The sequence below is a fragment of the Uloborus diversus genome, unplaced genomic scaffold (assembly GCF_026930045.1).
Source record: "Uloborus diversus isolate 005 unplaced genomic scaffold, Udiv.v.3.1 scaffold_207, whole genome shotgun sequence".
In the NCBI taxonomy this organism is placed as follows: domain Eukaryota; kingdom Metazoa; phylum Arthropoda; class Arachnida; order Araneae; family Uloboridae; genus Uloborus; species Uloborus diversus.
Window position 1 is genome coordinate 167,124 of NW_026558359.1, and position 19,205 is coordinate 186,328.

Sequence of the window (19,205 nt, forward strand, 5' to 3'; positions counted from 1 at the left end):
TGTGATGCACGATAAATCGTCAGAACACTGTAAAGTTAAATTGAATTTAGTCGGGGTTTGAAAAAGGTGCTGTATTGCATAGATACTTTGGCTCTGTAGTTTTCTTGTAGTTTTTGTGATATAAGTGTCTCTTTATGAAGATAAGGTGATCTTTTTGGATTCTAGCGCCCTACATTGATTAATGCAATTCTGACAAAGTAATTAATAGTTGGAATTTGAGTCTGTATTCAACAATACGAAGACATGAAATTTTATACATAAAAAGCGTTTGAAGTTAAACTCTTCAAGCAATTTGCTTTAAGGAAAGTAAGTTTGCTGTGCTCTCCAGTGGTTAATATTAGGACAAAAAAATTCTGTCATTATTTTCCAAAGAAGATAAAGTACTTTAAAGGCCTAGAATTCTATTCTATTCTATTCAAGAGTCACAACTGACTACAACTGTATTTATGTCGAGGTCTGCATACTAGTGCCTTGCCTCCATTATTTTATATACCGATAGATGGCAGCACCATCACCGGATCGAACAGTTAATGAGAATTTAGAACTAGTCCAAGAGCTAATAGCTACCTGGTACTAGCACCCCCAGAGGTATCGTTTCACTTGGAGGACATTGAGACCACGAGCATATTTAACGTCGCCCAGTCCCCTTTAATGACGACGGTGGGTCTTCGACCAGCGGGGATCGAACCCGAGCCCAAAGGCCTAGAAGCGAAAGAAAAAAAAAAATAAATCTTGTATTATAGCACTCTTCTTCTAACCAGGAAACATCACGACTTCATTAATCATGAAAAAAGTTCAAAATGGTCGCATTCGAAAGAGTATCTTTAGAAAAAAATTTGACCCAAATATTGTGTGCCCTCGTCCTTTTGTTTTTGAGATATGGGGGGTCAAAGTCTGTCGAAATCTTACGAAAATTCGCCAAATTTAAAGACTTGGCAAGAAATGGAAAATACCACGTGATTTCATCGCCTGCGTCTAGCAAGACTCTCATTTCCATTCCTGGTCATCTGCAAAGCGCGTAAACGATGTTTCGAATTAACACTTTACTTGTGTGGGTAAAATTAAAATGTAACTAATTTAACTTTGTAATCGTGATAATAATGCATTTCAGAATTTAAGTGCGTTTCAAGTGTGTTTTACTTAACTAATTTAAGTTTGTACTCTTGTAATGAAATGTGTTGTAAGTAATTAATAATTATGTACGAGAATTAATATGAATAAGTAAAAAAAAAACATGCTTATTAAAGCTTACATATTGAAAATAAAATGGATAGTTTTTGATGTTGAAAGAACATGATCATGGATTGTAGTATGCCAGCTCTTATTTATTTTTTCAAAATTATTATCATTCATGAAGTTTTATTGTCTGACCACTGCTAACGAAAATGTTTAATTTTTAATTTAAAATCGAAAAAAATAATAATTAAAAAAAAGAAAACGACGGATAGTAACAGTCAAAAATTTGCACAGCAAAACTAACGATGCCAGAAATTACTTTATAACAGATTCTTATCAAAAATTTTATAGTCGACGTTCATTACAACAACCCCTGTAGTTCGAAAAAGTCTGTCACTGCAATTGAAAGTCGCTATAACGTAAATGCACATCATATTGCATGTTATTTAGTCATTTTTAAAAATACTGAAGTCACTTTTACCAATTATGTTTCACGTTAAAAGGGAATTCAAATACGAGCAAAATAAAAATTAATACAGTTTTTTTTTTATTTGACTTGTTAGAGGGTTTACACATAACTTGAAAACGATACACATAACGAAAAACACACTGGAAATAACTGGCAGAAATCGTTTTTTTTTTTTAAATTTGAGAACATGGTTTGAAATCTTTAAAAATGTCGTTTTCTTCGTATTTAGATACTGTTGAAGACTTCAGATTTACGACTTTTCCAAAAAAAAAAAAAAAAAAAAAAAGACTTTAAAGTGTGTTTACCGTTTCTCTACGGTTATCATATTTTTTTTAAAACAGTTTCATCATCGAATAAACTCTTTCAGTGGAAATATTTCACCCGCAGAAGCATAAAAGTTTTAAACATCACTTTTTTAACAGACAGTCTTAAGAATAAGAAAAAATTCCATTGTTTTTACAATAAAATAAAACAAATATTTCGGGCTCTGGCGTTTTCCCCTATACAGTTGCACGTTAATATCCCGGAACACAAGCCCCTAAAAATTTCAATGCGCAGTCTGTGCCACGACACCCCGCGCCATGGTAGTCACCCCGAGTAAAGAATTAATGCGATATTTCTCACGCGCTTTGGTGGTGACCAAATATGGAAGTGAAATGTCTTGTCAGATGCAGATGTTGAATTCGCGCCGTACCTTCCATTTCTGAACAAAACTCGCTAAATTTGGCGACTTTACTAAAAATTTCGGCAATTTTTAAGACATCATATTTCGATAACGTGGTCACGAGGGCACGTAGTTTCAGTGCCATAAGCATGTTTTCCAATGCTCTTTCGAATGCCACCAATTTGGAAATCTTTTGAATTTCCTTGATCGTGATGTTTCCTGGTAAGCTTCCCTGAGTGATATTCCTGTTTTGCCTTTAAATCAGGGGGATTGCGTTACTTAAACCTCAACAATTTCCTTTGTCTCGACGAAAAAAATAAGCTTTTTTGCTGGTAAATGAAATATAATTCAGGCTCTTATGATACAAACTAGAATTAAATCTTAATTATTTATAAGCAAAAAACATTAATTGTGTAACGGCTCAAATGAGTATCAGACGCATTTGATACTACTGACGTAGAAAAATGCGAATTAGTATAGACACAAAACTTTCTTTTTTTTTTTTTTAAGAATAGACGAATATTATGCAGTTATTAATATTAATTTGTTGAGAAATTTTGGAAAAGGATTCATTCAAAATTATCATTTCTGTTTCATAGCAAACATTCTTCCGCAGAAAAAATACTGCCTCGATCTATGTCTTACAAACGGGGATTACAATTTATCTCGACAGTCTTCAAGATAACAAAAAAGACTTGTGCGTCACTTACCTTTTACTCATCAGGGGATGAGGGAAAGCAATCGTCCTTTCCCTCGCCCCAGTGCTTGGGTTCCTCTAGATTTTATTTCAAAAGAAAATACATATTTAGCACATATTTAAGCAGAAAACAATAATACAATAAATTCCTTGGACCTTGGTCACTATTTTAAGCATTACAATTTTTGATTTCTTGACACCAAATTCTTGAACTTATTTTAAAACAGCAGTTCCTTTTCATACACAGTAGCTTTTGCGCTCAGCGTTTACTCTAAGCTAACAGGAAGACGCTTGAAAAGACATCAGTGAATATTTCATAATCAGTCTGAAGGGCCTTTGCAGAACATGGATACAAGTTTTGTGGGGCTCTTTGGATGTTTTCTTTCCATCACAAAAATAAAAGAAATGGCGGGTGTGCCCCGGCACAATATGTTTCAAACCACGACTAAGCGATCACTGCTGGTCTTCATAGTTGAATGTCAATCTTTCGACGGACCAGAGGCAGGGATGTTACATGCAACTGGTTACAGTGCAGCCGAAAAACGTTTTCAGGGTGAGACTCTTTCATCATCATCAGTCACTAAAGAAGAAAACAAACCATTAATACAACGAAAAACAAAAGAAAACTTTGAATACTATTTTAAGCATGCATTATACACCTAGTACAATTTTTTAATAGTAGTCGTCTTCCTTACCACGGTGGCAGACTATTTTTTAGCGCTCTGCGACGCGGCTTAAAAACTCGAAAAGGGTCTGCAAGATAAACCGACATTAGATCAATAAAATCAATTAAATTTAGTATTTTTCCGTCTTTCAACTCAAATATAATTGAGGTCTTCCAACAACAAGCATCAAGTTACATGAGCTACACTAAACATCAATAGAAAAATCGGTACTTTGTAAGCAGCTGGATATCTCAACAACGTCCTGGTAAACGCATCTAGATTTGGTTGCGAGTTCTGCAGTAAGGCCAAGTATCTGGATCAGGAGTAACATAACTAATTTTAAAAAGACATATGGATGAACACCCGCTTCTTAAAGACTGCTTAAATTTCTCCGCTGACAATAGTAACTAACTAGGCGTGTGTGTGCGTGTAGGCGTGTGTGTATGTGTGCAGTCATATATGTATGTGTATAGACGTGTTTAGGCATGTGTGTTTGTAGTGTGTGTGCTGGCGTGTGTGTGTGCTGGCGTGTATGTGTGCAGGCGTGTGTGCGAGTGTGTGAAGATGTGTGGTGAGCAGGCGTGCGTGTATGCAGATGTGTTTGCGCATTTGTGATGGTGTTTGTGAGTGTGTGACGACCAGGCGTGCATGTATGCAGGCATGTGTGCGCATTTGTGTAGGTGTTTGTATGTGTGAAGATGTGTTTGTGTAGACGTGTGTTGGCGTGTTTGCAAATGTGTGTAGGCGTGCCTGACATTTAACGTTTCGTTTTTTTAATGAACTTTTAAACAAAACCAGGTATTAAACAAGACAAGACAAGAAAAAAGAGAAAGATAAATCACCAAAAAATTAAAATTAACTTATAAAACGTAAAATAATCCACAATTTAAGAAAAAAAGTAATTAAATAAAAAGTGAAAAGCTAGATTAAAATAGCCCGCAAGCTGTAAAACATTTAAAGAAACCTTCATGAAAATAAGATAAATAAATACCTTTGTGCTGAACAGTAACGAAAGACAAAACAACGTAAGCAGAAGCACAAACTTGCAAATTGCAGCAGACACGTGTTTCGGCGTTACAGGGAACGACTTTTTCATTGCAAAAAATAATGAGCTTATGGATGAAAAGACATCCGAAAAAAGCTTTTTTCGTTGTTGAATTAAAGATATATTTTTAAAAAATGCTACTTTTTTAATAAAATTGTTAAAAAAAACATATCAAGTCAAATTTTTGGGGGGGGGGGGAAACCTACAAAATAGTATATTAAATTTTTCTATATGGAAAGAATATAGATAATTAAAATTTAAAAAAAAACTTTCCTTCCAGAACCCATTTAGCATAAGAATTTTAAGAAGAATAGAAGTAATGTAATTATTCTTATGTAACTAACTGACATATTTATGCAAAAAAGATGAAACCATTTGACATCCATTCATAGGGAGCTTTTCTCTAATCAAGAACATAGGTTTTAATGAATGAATACAGCATTTTAACAAAAAAAAATATTTACTTAAGTACACAAGTTAACTCTATTTCAAATGATTTCAGTATGTAACGAAAAAAATCTTAGATTGCTTTTGTAACAAACAACTTTGAAATGAAAGGAAAAAAAAGAAAAAAAAAGCAATTAGGTAATTTCAAAGTATATAAAAGAAGAATACAACTTGGTTATAAAATAAAAGTATCATTTAAGACTGAAGAAAAGAAAACCTTTATGATCTGTGGTGATTGCAAAATAGTATAACGGCAAAAAAAAAAGTTTTTTTGATTGAAAGTTCAATTTTAGCAACACGAAGCAATAACTTTTAAGCTTTTGTAGTATTAATTCAAAAACCAAAGATTTCTTCTTGAAATTGCGATTACAGTATGCTAATTACTTCGAGACAATGGAATAAAGGCAAAGGAGCTAAGGCATTAATGAAGGCTTCCTCTTTTCATGTAGGGTTGTTTATTTTACGTAGAATTGAAAGCGTGAAAGGAAATTTCTAGCTAGGTAAAATAAACAACCTAACAGACACAGAAGCGATCTTAGGAAGTTCATCCTGTGATTAATAAGTAAGATTCAATATTTTGACGTTGAGGAAAAAAGGTGCGCAAATATGCGGCAGTGTATAATTGCACCTCATTAATTTTACTTTTTTTTTAAAACAGATAATTGGTGGGAAATGCATAGGGAATTAGAGAACTTAATTTTGTAAAGCAAAAACAAACATTTTTTCCTTGATAAAATCAATTTTCCCTGATTTTTTGTTATTTTTTCAAAATTCCCTGATATTTCCCTGACTTTTCCCTGATTAATAAAGTTCCCTGATTTTTCCCTGATCTCCCTGATCTGTCGCCACCCTGTAAGTACACTGCTTGACAATTGCTAAAGAACAAGTGATTTATGCAAACTTCTACCTCAGACAGCTGGCCAATGGAAATAAATTCAATCTCAGATGGCGTGGTAGATCAAGACTCGTTATATGTATAAAAGACAGTGCATACAAGCTCAAGGTTAATGCCAAAATTCACGCTGTTTTGTGTTTAACAAAAAAAGCGCTGGATGTTGAAAAAGTTTTTTCTCTGAAATTCTCCTTGGTTTTTGAAATATTTAAGAGCAAAATGTCAGCAAGATATAATTTCACACCTACGATCGTGGACGAGTGGTTAGACGACTGGAAGCAGGTCTAAGTGTCACCACTGTAGCTGCTGCAATGGGTGTATCAAAAAGTGTCATCTCGCGATTAAAGAAGGCCGCTGAAGGTAGAAATGCTTTACAAAAGCATGCCGGGGGTCTTGGTAGGAGCACCACACCTTCAGAAGATTGCTATGTAGCCCTAATAGGGAAAAGGAATAGAAATTTCACTCCTTGACAGAAAGCTTCAAATCTTGCAACCGCTACCGGTACGCATGTTTCTGCAAGAACCATCTCACGGCGAGTAAGTAATGTCGGTTTACATGCACGCATCCAAGTTCAACCACGCCATCGTCAAGAGAGATTACGGCTGGTGTAAGGAACATGTTGGTGGGATCGTCAAAATTGGTCTAGAGTGATGTTCTCTGACGAATCTCGTTTCAGTGTGACAAGTGATTCTGGTCAGTAACTACTGTGGAGAGAGCGTGGAACACGTTATGCACGAAAATTTTTTTCTGAACGGTATCGGTACGGCCCAGGCATGATGGTCTGGGCAGGCATAAAGCACAATAGGCAGAACACCGCTTCACATTTTTGAACAAGGATGCGTTACATCGCAAATGTATTTCAGAAAAGTTATACTGGATCATGTTTGTCTTTTCAGAGGGGTTGTAGATCCACGCTTTCCCTTTGTGGACGACAATGCACTGCCAAACAGGAGCATTGAAGTATCAGACACACTGCCAAGTTAAAACATTCTCCGTATCATGTCGCCTGCTTACTCTCCCGATTTAAATCCAACTGAACATGCCTGGGATGCTCTTGGCAGACGTGTTGCGCAAAGAACAGCCCCTCACAGAACAGTACAAATACTCAAATCCGCCTCGAGAGAGAAGTGAGAAAATATCCCCAACCACTCCTCGGTAGTTTAGTGTGGAGTATGGGAAACATATGCAAAATGTGCATTAGTGTCCGTGGTAATCACACATCATACTAAGGACTCATGTCTCCATTATTCTCATCTAGATCAATTTGTTGTGTTTGTTTAAAAACCATCAAAGTAGGATTTTATTTTTAGTTTTTACTTCACTGATGCAATCTTATCTGTTTTATTTTGTACTTATAATGAAAGCACGTCCTCCCTACTAACTATGTACTTAGTTCAGTTTTTTAATCATTTTCTATTCTTAACTATTCCAAAAAAGGTAATTGTTCCTTAGTCGAGCAGTGTATTCCGAGTATATAACAGCTTGTAACCTTACGGGGTTACAAGCTATAAGGCACCACTTTATTGTTCAAAAGATGAAGCTGTGGCTCTCGGAACTTTTTGGAAAGAGAGAATTTATCTAGTAGTTCACCTGAATCCTCTATCTTCAAAAGAACAAAGAGCCGATAAAAGGGGCGACTAGGCTTTTTTTATAACTTGACAAATGCAAGGAAATGACTTATAAGTGGCCCATAATACGAATAGTGAGGGTTCACACTTAAAAACCATAATCTTTGGAGAGTATAGTATGACTCTAATAAGCTAAAGCTTGACCTCGAGTTTGGATTTTGTAAAATCAACATGAAGAAAATAATTGACGGAGCCATGGATCTTGTCATGAATATATGCAAATCTATTGAATCATACAGAAAAATCTCAGCAGCATCTTGCTTCTTCTTCATACAAAAGGGACGCTAAACTACAAAGCAGCATTGCCAAACAAGTAATTTAAAAAGTTTAAGAGAAATATGATGCCAAATGAGGTCGAACTTATACAGGGTGTTCCATTTTAACCTGCAAGACCTCTATTTTCGAAACCGTTAATCCTGGATGCATACTTTAATTTGCAAAAATGTTCAAAATCGGTTGCAGAGTTAAGATATTGAAAGTTTGAAGCAAAAAAAAAAAAAAAGGAGCGAGTCAAAAAATACAAAATTTAACTTTTTATACTGGCCAGGTACCCTAACTTACATTTCGGGAAATAATCTCCATTGAAAGATATTTCAAACACATAAAATTTGACATTTGAGCGACCAAAACTCAAAGAGTTATTTGAATTCAAAATTTTAAGGGACCAATTAGAAGATGAGATTGGAACTTATCGCCGTTTCATAAGAATGACAGGTTGTTGAAGTAAAAACAACAAAGTATTTATATTTTCCATTGCTTTTCAAAAATAAAGGCAAACATTACGCCATGATACGCAAAAACACACTGCAAAACCGCAATCAATTTCAAAAAAGCACTCTATGCACAGATATAATTTTAAATCCTTGTTAAATGCTATATTTTCCCTCAAAAGGTGTTAATGACGGCGAGTGTAAAGTGGTATAAATCACAATACGTTGCGTTTCATATCTCGGTGAATATTGGTCGTAGTAATGTCAAACTACTTAATGGAGATTATTTCACTGAACATAAGTTAAGGGACCTAGGGCCTGTACAAAAAGTTAAATTTTGTATTTTTGACTCATTTTTATTTTTACTTCAAACTCGCAACAGCTTAACCATATATCTGGTTTTGAAAATTTTTGCAGTTGGAAGTACGCATCTAGGACTAAAAGTTGCAAAAACAGAGGTCTTGCAGGTTAAAACGGAGCACCCTGTATATCTTATATCAATTATGAGAAATAAAGGTAGTGTGAAAAGTATACTTTAACGTCGCTCATTCTTTAATCTAAAATTCTTCGGGTTGCGATTTGAGAATATGCCCAACTTAGTCTTCTAGAGGAACAAATTGTATTTGCCAATTACCAATAAAATATTCACTGAAGATGGTATTAAATTAATTTTAAACTTCTTATTGCACAAATCTCATGGAAAACAAAATAATATTTCTTTTTTGGGCATTCGCAAATGTAAGTCTTATTTTCTGTAGTTTAATGTGCTTGAAAATGCCTACTTCTTTTAATTCTGTTTGAATTAAATTTTACTATTAAGGGAGAGCGGGGCTTAAGTTCCGTTTCTCAAACAAGGTCAAAACTTGTTGTGTAAACTTAGTTCCAGAATTATTATTCCGAAAGTAAACTAGAGTATGGATATGCCCCTTTGATGTTTATTGTTTTTTGAGTTGCATTACTTAAGATTTTTCATAATTAATTTTTTAGTACGTAAAACCAAAATGAAACAACTTGTCTCACCTTGGGGCAAGTTGCTCCGATATTAACCTGACGATTACTAATGATGATCATTTTAAGAAATGTTTCAAGACAAGTAACTTGTTAAAGGTTAACTTGCGATTTTTTTTATGTAAGTAAATGTTTATTTCAAGATTAATGAACAATATCGTTCAAATAATCAGTTGTTTCTCTTAAACTTACAACAAATTAAACTTATTTCACGTTCTAGCACACACACATTCACAAATTGTATTTACCAATACACATATTTAGAAACAGTTAAAATGCATACTAACGTTATAATATATAACAACAGTAAAATACATGGAGTATAGAGTAATATAGTAAAATTACATATGATAACTGACAACTTCAAAGCTTGAAAGAGCATCAAAATTATGTGAAAAAACATCAATTAAATAAGTCTAGTATTGCTCAACATTGTTGGGATTCGAATCACTCTTTTGATTTTAACTCTTATCAGATTATCCAAAAATGCCCCAATTCATCAGATCTTGACTTTTAGGAATCCTTTCATATTTTGAGGAACAGTTCTGTTCTAACTTAGTTAACGATCTTAGTGCAGTTCCATATTTTTCCAACATTAGGCTCCCATATCTTAAATACTGTCCTTTCCCCATCCCCCCTTTTTTCCCCTTCAGTTTTATCTATCTTCCTTTGTTTATTTTTACCTTTTTGTCTTCATTGACACTCCCCCCACCCCCCAATTTTCTTCTATTTATCTTTATTTTTCCTTTTTTCGAATATTTTTGTTTCTGTTTATTTGATTTCGTGGTTTTCCATTCAGCTTTTCCTTTCCTGCAGTTCACGGTTACTGACAATTTCTTTTCTTTTTGTTTAAGCTGCGGCTTAATCTTTGTCCAATTGAATTCTTTCTTTCTGGGTTCGTACCTAAGAGAAAGCTCTTGGCCTTTGCTTGCATTCCTATTGGTTCCTGATCGGTTTATAACTTTGTCATTGGTGTTTGGCTAATCCGCTGTTTTTACCTTTTAAGCTGCATGCTTATCTGCTCTTGGCTTTTGTCGGATGTCTTTTCATCCATAAGTTCATTATTTTTTGCATTGAAAAAGGCGTTCCCTATAACGCCGAAACACGTGTCTGCAGTAATTTGCAAATTTGCGCTTCTACTAACGTTGTTTTGTCTTACTTTACTGATTTCACAGTGTTACTGGTTTCAACTTAGATTTGAAATAAATTTGAGGGAAGTTAAAGAACTCCAGAACGGAACAACGACCTATCTACACACCCCTCAACCTCAGATTCTTTATGAGTTTCGTAACAACCTTTAGTGAACATACTTTTCTCCCCTAATTTTCATTAGACAAACAGTCTGAAGGGAGAAAAAAAAATCTACAAATGTCTCGAAAAAATTCTTGATATATAGAGATTTTTTCGATATATAGAAACAATTTTTTGACGTAATAAACACAGAAAATTGCTGTGATTTCGATACATGGAAAATTTTGGTATGTGGAAGTTCGATATATGGAGGATCGACTGTAATTGGCGATTCAGCTGGTCATATGAAGTAATCATTTTCTGTATCTGCTGCGAAAGTGAAGTTTTAAGGCTGCTCTTCAGCGGGGAAGAAAAACGATCTCGCTTGAAAATGGGCCTTTTCTTTAAACGAAACCAGTGTACATCAGTGAAATGATTGACACTTCAACAACCAATAGAACGAACGGTGACCGATGAAAGTGTGGATCATGTGACCTGTCACATTTTGCAAAGGGACAGACCGGACGCTCCCCCTGCTGTGCAAGTCAAGGGAGGTATAGCTGTCGGCGAAATGAAACCGCAGCTTTTTACAGAACCTTCCAAGGAAATTCTAGTTCTTTCCCTCTTGAGTCTTGACTACATAGGTAAAAGAAAAATAACTCAATGTAAAAGGCGCGGCATTTTACATTGCCGCGCATTTTGCAATCCTACTTGTGATATTAATTTATTTGTATTCGCACTAAAAATTAATTTTGAAACGAAGATTTTTTCCCCCATCAATACGGTTTCAGATCTCATCTAGGAAAAATTAACGAATGAATGAATATTTGCAATAAATAATTTCATAAATTCGTTTTATTTTTAGAAAAATGTTCGTTATTGAAAATTGATGATTTCAAAAAAGGAAGGAAAAAAAGATAGCCTGCATGACCACACTGAATTTTAACGAAATGAACTCTAAATTCTAACCAAAAAATTTTCTTTAAAAATGGATGATCCAACTTAATATATTTGAAAAATCAAGTGCCGAATAAAAGTGGGGACTAAAAATACCAGCTATCGGTTGGCGAAATTGTTTCGCTTCCGCTGCCTGTTTGCCACTCTCCCTAACCCCATCCCAGTTGTCAGAAAACATTCTTCTTAAAAATGAAACTAGATCGTCTTTGCATAGTTAATACTTGATTGTACAATTAACATTAATGCCACTAATTAGTTACATTAACCTTTATTTGAACTGATAATATTTATATTTTAGTGGTAAATTAAATGCTACTTTGTTGGTTAGTTACCTGTTTTTCAAATGGAGTGGCGATTACAAAAAATGTGGCTACTATAATTGCCTTTTCTCACACTGGTGACCAGAAAATTCCCCCAATCTTTATCTTTGAATCCTTTTCTTTTTGAAAAAATATTTATGTATTTATTTCATTACTATATGCAGATGAGAAGGCTACGATAGCATTTCTCAAGGGGTTGTTATGGTGAAAGTTCTTTCAAACTGAGCATAACAACGGCAAAGTCGCGGACGGCTACGGAGAAGGATTTCCTGAATTTGAAAAATTAAAGATTTTTCTGTGAACTTTGTTTGTATCCAGGGGTGCTCACCCTGCTCCAAACTCAAAGGCACAAATCACCCCTTCACCCACTCTCAATGTTTGTAAACTATCTTACGCTGAAACTTTGGAATAAAGCTAAACCTAGCACTTTTAGAGTCTCAAACTCCCAGTTACTAAATTCGGCAAAATACATGAGGTATTACATACACTATATGACCAAAAGTATTGGGACACTTTCAAAAATTCACAATTTTACGGATTTCTCGAGAAATAAAAGACCAATTGCTCTCTGCTCTGTAATTTTTTTCACATGAAAAGTATACTCCAGACGTCAAATCCAATAACAATTAAGTCTGCTATTCATTTAGGGGACCAGCAACAAAATATACGTTCTTATCATGAATCACTCTGTAACGATGGCAGGAAAGTGTTGCCAGTTTGCGAACGACCCCTTACCATTCGTCGCATATCCTAGAATTACAGAAATTCGGCTCATTAGATCGCTGATAACTTTTTAAATTTTAAAGAAATTGAGCTGGAATTTTTTTCATGGATTTTAGGAAGTATCTGAGCTTTGGATTATGAACGTTATAAATTGCTATCTTCCGTGCATGCGCAGTGAAAAATTAATTGCTTTAATTGTTCATATTTCATCAATTTTTCCACATTTTAACTTCAAATTTTATTATTATGTCTCTCTAAAATGCTGTCAAATATTCTAAAAGTTTAGTAACGTTTGACGAAATACTCTGCGTGATATGAGGCGAAAACCTTCAAAAAAAATTTGCATTTTTGAAAGAAATGCTTATATTTCCTTGGGTATAAGAGATACTTTCTCAAAAATATAAAAATAAGTTTTTGATAGATTTTTAACTCATTTCTGAAAATTATAGCTTATTCCCAGCAATTTACAATGAAAAATGATCAAAAAACCTTTTTTTTTTATTTCCTCAATTTGTCGTTGGTCCCTAAATGAATAGCAGACTTAATTTTTATTGGAAAATGACAACTAGAGTATACATTTTATGCGAAGCAAATTATAGAACAAATTGGTCTATTTTTTCACGAGAAATCCCTAAAAATGTGAATTTTTGAAAGTGTCCCAATACTTTTGGTCATATAGTGTATATAGTGCTTCTGCTTCAACACATTGAGTTTTTATTAAAATTTTCTAATAAGTCTTGTGAGTATCTGATCCTTGTTAGTTGTCATGTAATAAATATTAAGGGTTGTCCTTTTTCTCAGGAGGTACGAAAATATTACCTAGATATACATCTGCCTGAAAAAAAAATCTCGAAATACTTAGGTGAAAAAAATCTCATCCAGTGGCGGATCACCGAATAGGCGCATGAGGCGCTAGCTGGGGCCTCCATCAAAACAAGGGGCCTCGGAGCCGCGTCATTTCCTCAAAGGTAGAAAGTCAAAATTTTGAGTGGAAAATGCTTAAAACTCCTGGAAATTGACAGTTAGTCATGGATTTTAGGCGAGGGCTGATTGCTCCCAATATAGGACCCCCTGCGTCTAAAGGGGCCCCAGGCTTCAGCTGTCTTCGTTTGAATTTTTTCCGGTAGAAAAAACTTTCTTTTGAGAATTTGCCATGGAAAGTCATAATTTTGAGTGGAAAATGCTCAAAAGTCCTGTAAATTGACAGTTTGTCATGGATTTCAGGCACGGGTTGATTGCTCTCAATAGGACCCCCCCCCCCCTCTGCGTCTGAAGGGGCCCCAGGATTCAGCTGCATTCGTTTGAATTTTTTTGGGAGAAAAAAACTCTCTTTTGAGAATTTGCCATGGAAAATCATAATTTTGAGTGAAAAATGCTCAAAACCCATGGAATTGACAGTTAGTCATGAATTTTAGGCGCGGGCTGATTGCTCCCAATATAGGGCCCCCTGCGTCTAAAGGGGCCCCAGACTTCAGCTGCCTTCGTTTGAATTTTTCTGGGACAAAAACTTTCTTTTGAGAATTTGCCATGGAAAGTCAAAATTTTGAGTGTAAAATGCTCAAAAGTCCTGTAAATTGACAGTTTGTCATGGATTTTAGGCGCGGGGGTGGTTGATCCCAATAGAGTCCCCTGCGTCTAAAGGGTCCCCAGGCTTCAGTTGTCTTCGTTTGGATTTTTCTGGAAGAAAAAACTTTTTTTTTTTTTTGTGGATATGCCTTGGAAAATCATAATTTTTGGGTGGAAAATGCTCAAAACTCCTGGAAATTAAGAGTTAGTCATGGATTTTAGGTGCGGGCTGATTGCTCCCAATCAGGCCCGTTGTCCAGATTTTCATAAAGGGAGGGGTTTTAATCTTACCTGGGGAGGGGGAAATTCAATCCCTCACAACCTTTATTAGTTTTACTACAAATTATCGATCCCAGTATGGCGTTTATGCACCTGTAAGTACTGCTGTACCCCCCCCCCCCCCCCTCCCTTAGAAGAATAATTCTGGCTGCTCGTGACCAAAGTATTCCTTCATTTTACAGGTTCACTTTTATCAAACCTTGTTTATTTCTTTTTAATTAAATCTGTTAACTATGCGGTTTATTAACAAGTATTAAAAACTCTCCACGAATTCTTTTTATGTAAGAGAATGTATATCAGATTTTATGTTCTGAAATAATGCTTAGAACGAGCTTATTGTAGCTGCAAAATTACATTACTAAACACCATCACTAACACAGCTTCATAGCTGCAAAACATGCCAAATTCATCATTACCTCCTTACAATAAGCAATATTAATGCTTTGTATCGGTTGATAATTCAACGGTTCTACCACCACAGTTTTTCCAAAACATTATTTCAGTCGGCAAAGCTTTAACAGTTGTAATACATAACATTTGAATGTTATGCAAATTTTTTTAAGTTATAAGAGAAAGAAATGCAAGCGTCTAGGTCCACCTGAGTTGAATTAGAGGGAAAAAAATACATAATTACTGAGTTAAAATTACAGAAAAACTTCAGAGAGAAAGGGGGGGGGGGGGACGTTAAACGCAGACTTTCGCATTAATGTTAATTTAAGCCGATCGTTTTCTTCATTTGACATACTTTTTTTTTTTTCAATGGGAGGGGTTTAACCCCTAAAACCCTCCCCTTGGACACGGCTCTGCTCCCAATAATTCCCCCTGCATCTAAAGGGGCTTCTGGTGGTTTTGTTCCGGATTTTTCCGGAAGAGAAATTTTGGACATTTTTTTTTTTTTTTTGTATGTGTATAAGGTTTAAAGTTTCAAAATATATATTTGTTTCTTTCCTCCGGAAAACCTCATCTAGCATATTTCGCACCGTAACTCAGCACTTTTTCTGAGATCGGAGAGTTCCCGCTTCTTTTCTTCAAGGTCGTATTTTGTCCCTGAGAAAGTGGGGTGATAGATAAGAAGTACAAAAGGTAAGGCATTTTTATGGCACTAAGACAGGGGGGTTGGGTTGGGTTGACCTTGGAAAATCGCCGCGAGAACTGTTCTGTCCGGTACATTTCAATCCAATTCAGTAGTTCAGTCAATGAGTGTTGTCTTGTAATTTCTTGTAACAGTGTTCAGAATCTTGCTAGTTTAATGAAAGGAAAAAGCATTTACAATAATAAAACAGCCCTGGGATTTAGGTGAGCAATCACACTTTTTTTTTTCTCCAATGCGTTTTTCCTTTTTGGTCATAAGTTTAAAAACGAAATTGTTTCAAAAGAGTCGGGAAAAGTTCTTTTTGAGGCAATGCTCCTACGTAACATTCTTTTTACGATGAGTCGGAAGGAAAATGGTTGACTCCGACTCCAAGATTTTGAAACATCCGACTCCGACTGCGGCTTTTTTATTTTTTTTAATTTATTTTTTCAAATCCCCCCTTATCTCCTAAATAGAGTTTCAAATATTAATTCCTTTTTATGAAATTTTCGCGTTGTAGTTTATTGTAAATCTAAGAAGCATACAACGTTAGAAATTCAATATGAAAATCAAATTATCCGATAGGTGCGATTTCTAAAGTAAGATTACTAAAAAGTCCCATTTTTTAAAAAAATGAAAAAGATTAATTTGCTCCCTTTTAATGTTTAACAGATGCTGATCAAATCATGTGCTTTCAATTTTTGAAAGCACTGAGAAGAGTGAGAGAAAGAGTTTTGAAAGAAAAAAAAAACTTTTTTGCTGAGTCAAAAACTTTTCCTGAGAGGTGGCGCCCCTCCCCTTAACTCCCGGGTGGCACTCATCTGGTGGGTGACACCTCAACTTAATTTCAGAGTTTATAAAAATTGAGATTCTTCAATACTGAAAAAATTCCCCAATAATAAATCTTAAATTTCATTTTAAAAATTTCAACAAAAAATATTTCACTATATTGCAGAGAGAGGTCGTGTACATGTACGTCTGGAGCAAATTTTACACAAAATGCGGCGGTATACAGCTTTGTACTAATAGCTTTAACTATACCTACATTTCTTGGCTCAATTTTTAATTTTAATTTTTTAAGTAGCCATGTTTTTATAATCTCTAATAGTAACCTTTCTCCCTAAATGGTGCCATAGTAAAAATCAGCATCAAATGAGTAAAATTGACGATTTTGTGAGAGAAAGAGAATTTCATGACTCAAAAGTAAATATTTTCTTCCTTTTCATTTCATTTTCCGTCTTTGTATGTATTTGTAAATTTAGTTAACTGAATTTTATTCTGTTATAAAAGAGAAGTACTTTCATTATTTTCTCATAAGCAAATTATTTATAGTGCTTCTAGATTGACCATCATTTTGGTTTTCATTAAACCACGTGGTGATAGTACCTTGGGAAAGCCAAACATTTTGTACCTTAGGACACGTTCCAAGGTACAATATATGCATGGTTCTTAATAATTAAGATATGTTTAGGAACATAGAACAATGTTCTAATCTTATATGTAGTCTTTTAAACAACTTTTTCTTTTCTGGTGCAAAATTGGTTCAAGTATAATAAGGCTGCTTCCTGAATCATGAAGACTTTCCCATAGAACAACAGGATGTGTTCCAAGGTACAATAGGATGTTGAACCTTGGGGTAGCTTGGAACTTATATTTAAAATGGCTGGCAACATTTTATTTTCAAATTGTCTGAATTAAAAAATATATATTCTATAGAAGTATGTTGGGCTATTTAAATGTGACTTTTAGATTTTAAATTTGATTCAAATAATTGACGTTAAAAATTAAAATATGAGGTACAACATTATCCCCTATATTTTATCGGATATTTTGTATTTGTGCTTTCGTACCAACACTCTTTTGAATTTACCAAGCACCCTGAGAAGTTTCTCGACTTGCTCAAGCGATATATGCATTCCTTTTACTATTTTATAACAGAGATCGAGGTAAAAAATACATTATTTTTATTTCAAAGTGATTATTTAGAAAATGTTAGGCAACAAAATTGTTTGCTGACAGTTGCTATCAGTTAAATTAAGTTAGAAAATAAGCAAACTAGGAGACGGCGTAGGTAGCTGCTACAGAAAATTCGATAAACAATCAAGCCAGCTGGTTGCCACAATGAGTTATTTTCTTATTAGTAGTTATTTATACATGTAATCAAATTAATTGGTAGTTAATTTTTCAAAAAATGCAAGAAGAGTCAGGGAAAATTAAAGAAAAAAAATGAAACCCGGAGTCGACATGTTTTCGAACGACTCCGACTCCCTTTACCCTAAAATGAGCTCGACTCAGACTCCACAGCCCTGCCGCCGAGTTATGATTATTCCATAGCTGTCTTTTTTTGTTTGCAAGTTTTCCGTAAAAAAATGCTTTCTTGCGCACAAAAGTAAATTTTTATAGTTTGTTTTCAACTGTCGCGTAGGGTGTTTAAGTAGTTATATCATATTAAACCAAGATTTGTGTTCCTTGAACAGAAGACATGATTTTTGCTGACAGAAGTTTCTGATATTCGCTGATGTTTTTTTCCCACTTTTCTGAGTTAACCTAATGGTGTTGTTTCGGTCAAGTTGATACATAGCGTTTAGATCTAGTTGAAACCGAATTATACTTAGGCTCACAAATTTCAATATTTATTTTCTTTTTCCAGAAAGGCTTAGAAATGACCCCCCCCCCCCCTATACACACACACACACAAAAAAAAAAAAAAAAAAAAAAAAGAGCATCCAGGATTCGCATTTAGAATTTCGACTTCTTGAATTCAAATTACGCTTTTTACAATCATGAATTGCGATAAATACCTACACGTTGGGTTTCTTGTTTCTACAAATGGAAGAGAATGGAAATGGTCAAGAACGTTACACCCGTCATATTATGACTTGATTTTCTAGAATTGGTAATACGCATTAGTGGAGTACACGGGGGGGGGGGGGAGAAGGGACGCTTGTTGACCCGGGCCCGAGCCTGATGGGGGCCCAAATAGTAGGGGTAAATAATATGGAGGGGCCCGTAAAAGTTTTATTTGTGATGGGTCCCAAAATTTCTGTACACCCTCCTGGTAATACGAGACATATCCACAAAAAAGAAATGGTGATTCGGATGCGGTAATACAGATGAAGAATTAATAGCCCATATTGACCAGTAGGTGCACTTATAATAAAGATTAGTTGCAGCGTATAACGTTATGTATTTTTATTTCTTATCAATCACAAAAGATGGGAATTAGTAATCTTTAAATTTTGTATTTAGATGAATTTTTGCTAGTTAAATTCATCTAGATAAGTTTTTTGTTCTGAAAAACTTAATTTTACGCAAAAAAAGCCTTTTTTAAAATGCCAAGTCTGCTTGAGCTAAGCCTCAGACAGGGGCGGTATTTTCAGCATTTCGTTTGGGGTGTCGATTTTCTTGAACAGGATTTTCCTCAATATGGTATAAAATACATATTGGTTAACAGGAAGTGATAATAAAATGGTTTTAATGTTAAGAATAATAAGGCAATTTTGATGTTGAGAGCGAGACACAAAAGTCATCTTTCAAATGACTGACCTGATTGAAACAGTCAAAAAACAATGGAAGCAAGAAAGTTATGTTAAAAAAACACATTTCCTTCAGATTCCTCTCTGTAAAATAACCAAGAAAACTTTTTAAATTGGGCTA

The 19,205-nt window shown here is 34.7% G+C and overlaps 1 long non-coding RNA gene across 2 annotated transcripts in view; it reads right to left on the bottom strand.

Annotated features, from left to right (window-relative positions):
• Positions 1-2,925: 2,925 nt before the first annotated feature.
• Positions 2,926-19,205, bottom strand: part of LOC129233149 (uncharacterized) — a 41,340-nt gene continuing 25,060 nt past the window's right edge. The window contains exons 4-5 of one of the 2 annotated variants that reach the window (XR_008581431.1): positions 6,300-6,489; positions 2,926-3,586 (exon numbers count right to left, since the gene is read on the bottom strand). This is a non-coding gene — a long non-coding RNA (uncharacterized LOC129233149). The remainder of the gene's footprint in view (positions 3,587-6,299; positions 6,490-19,205) is intronic. The other variant, XR_008581432.1, reaches the window with a different exon arrangement.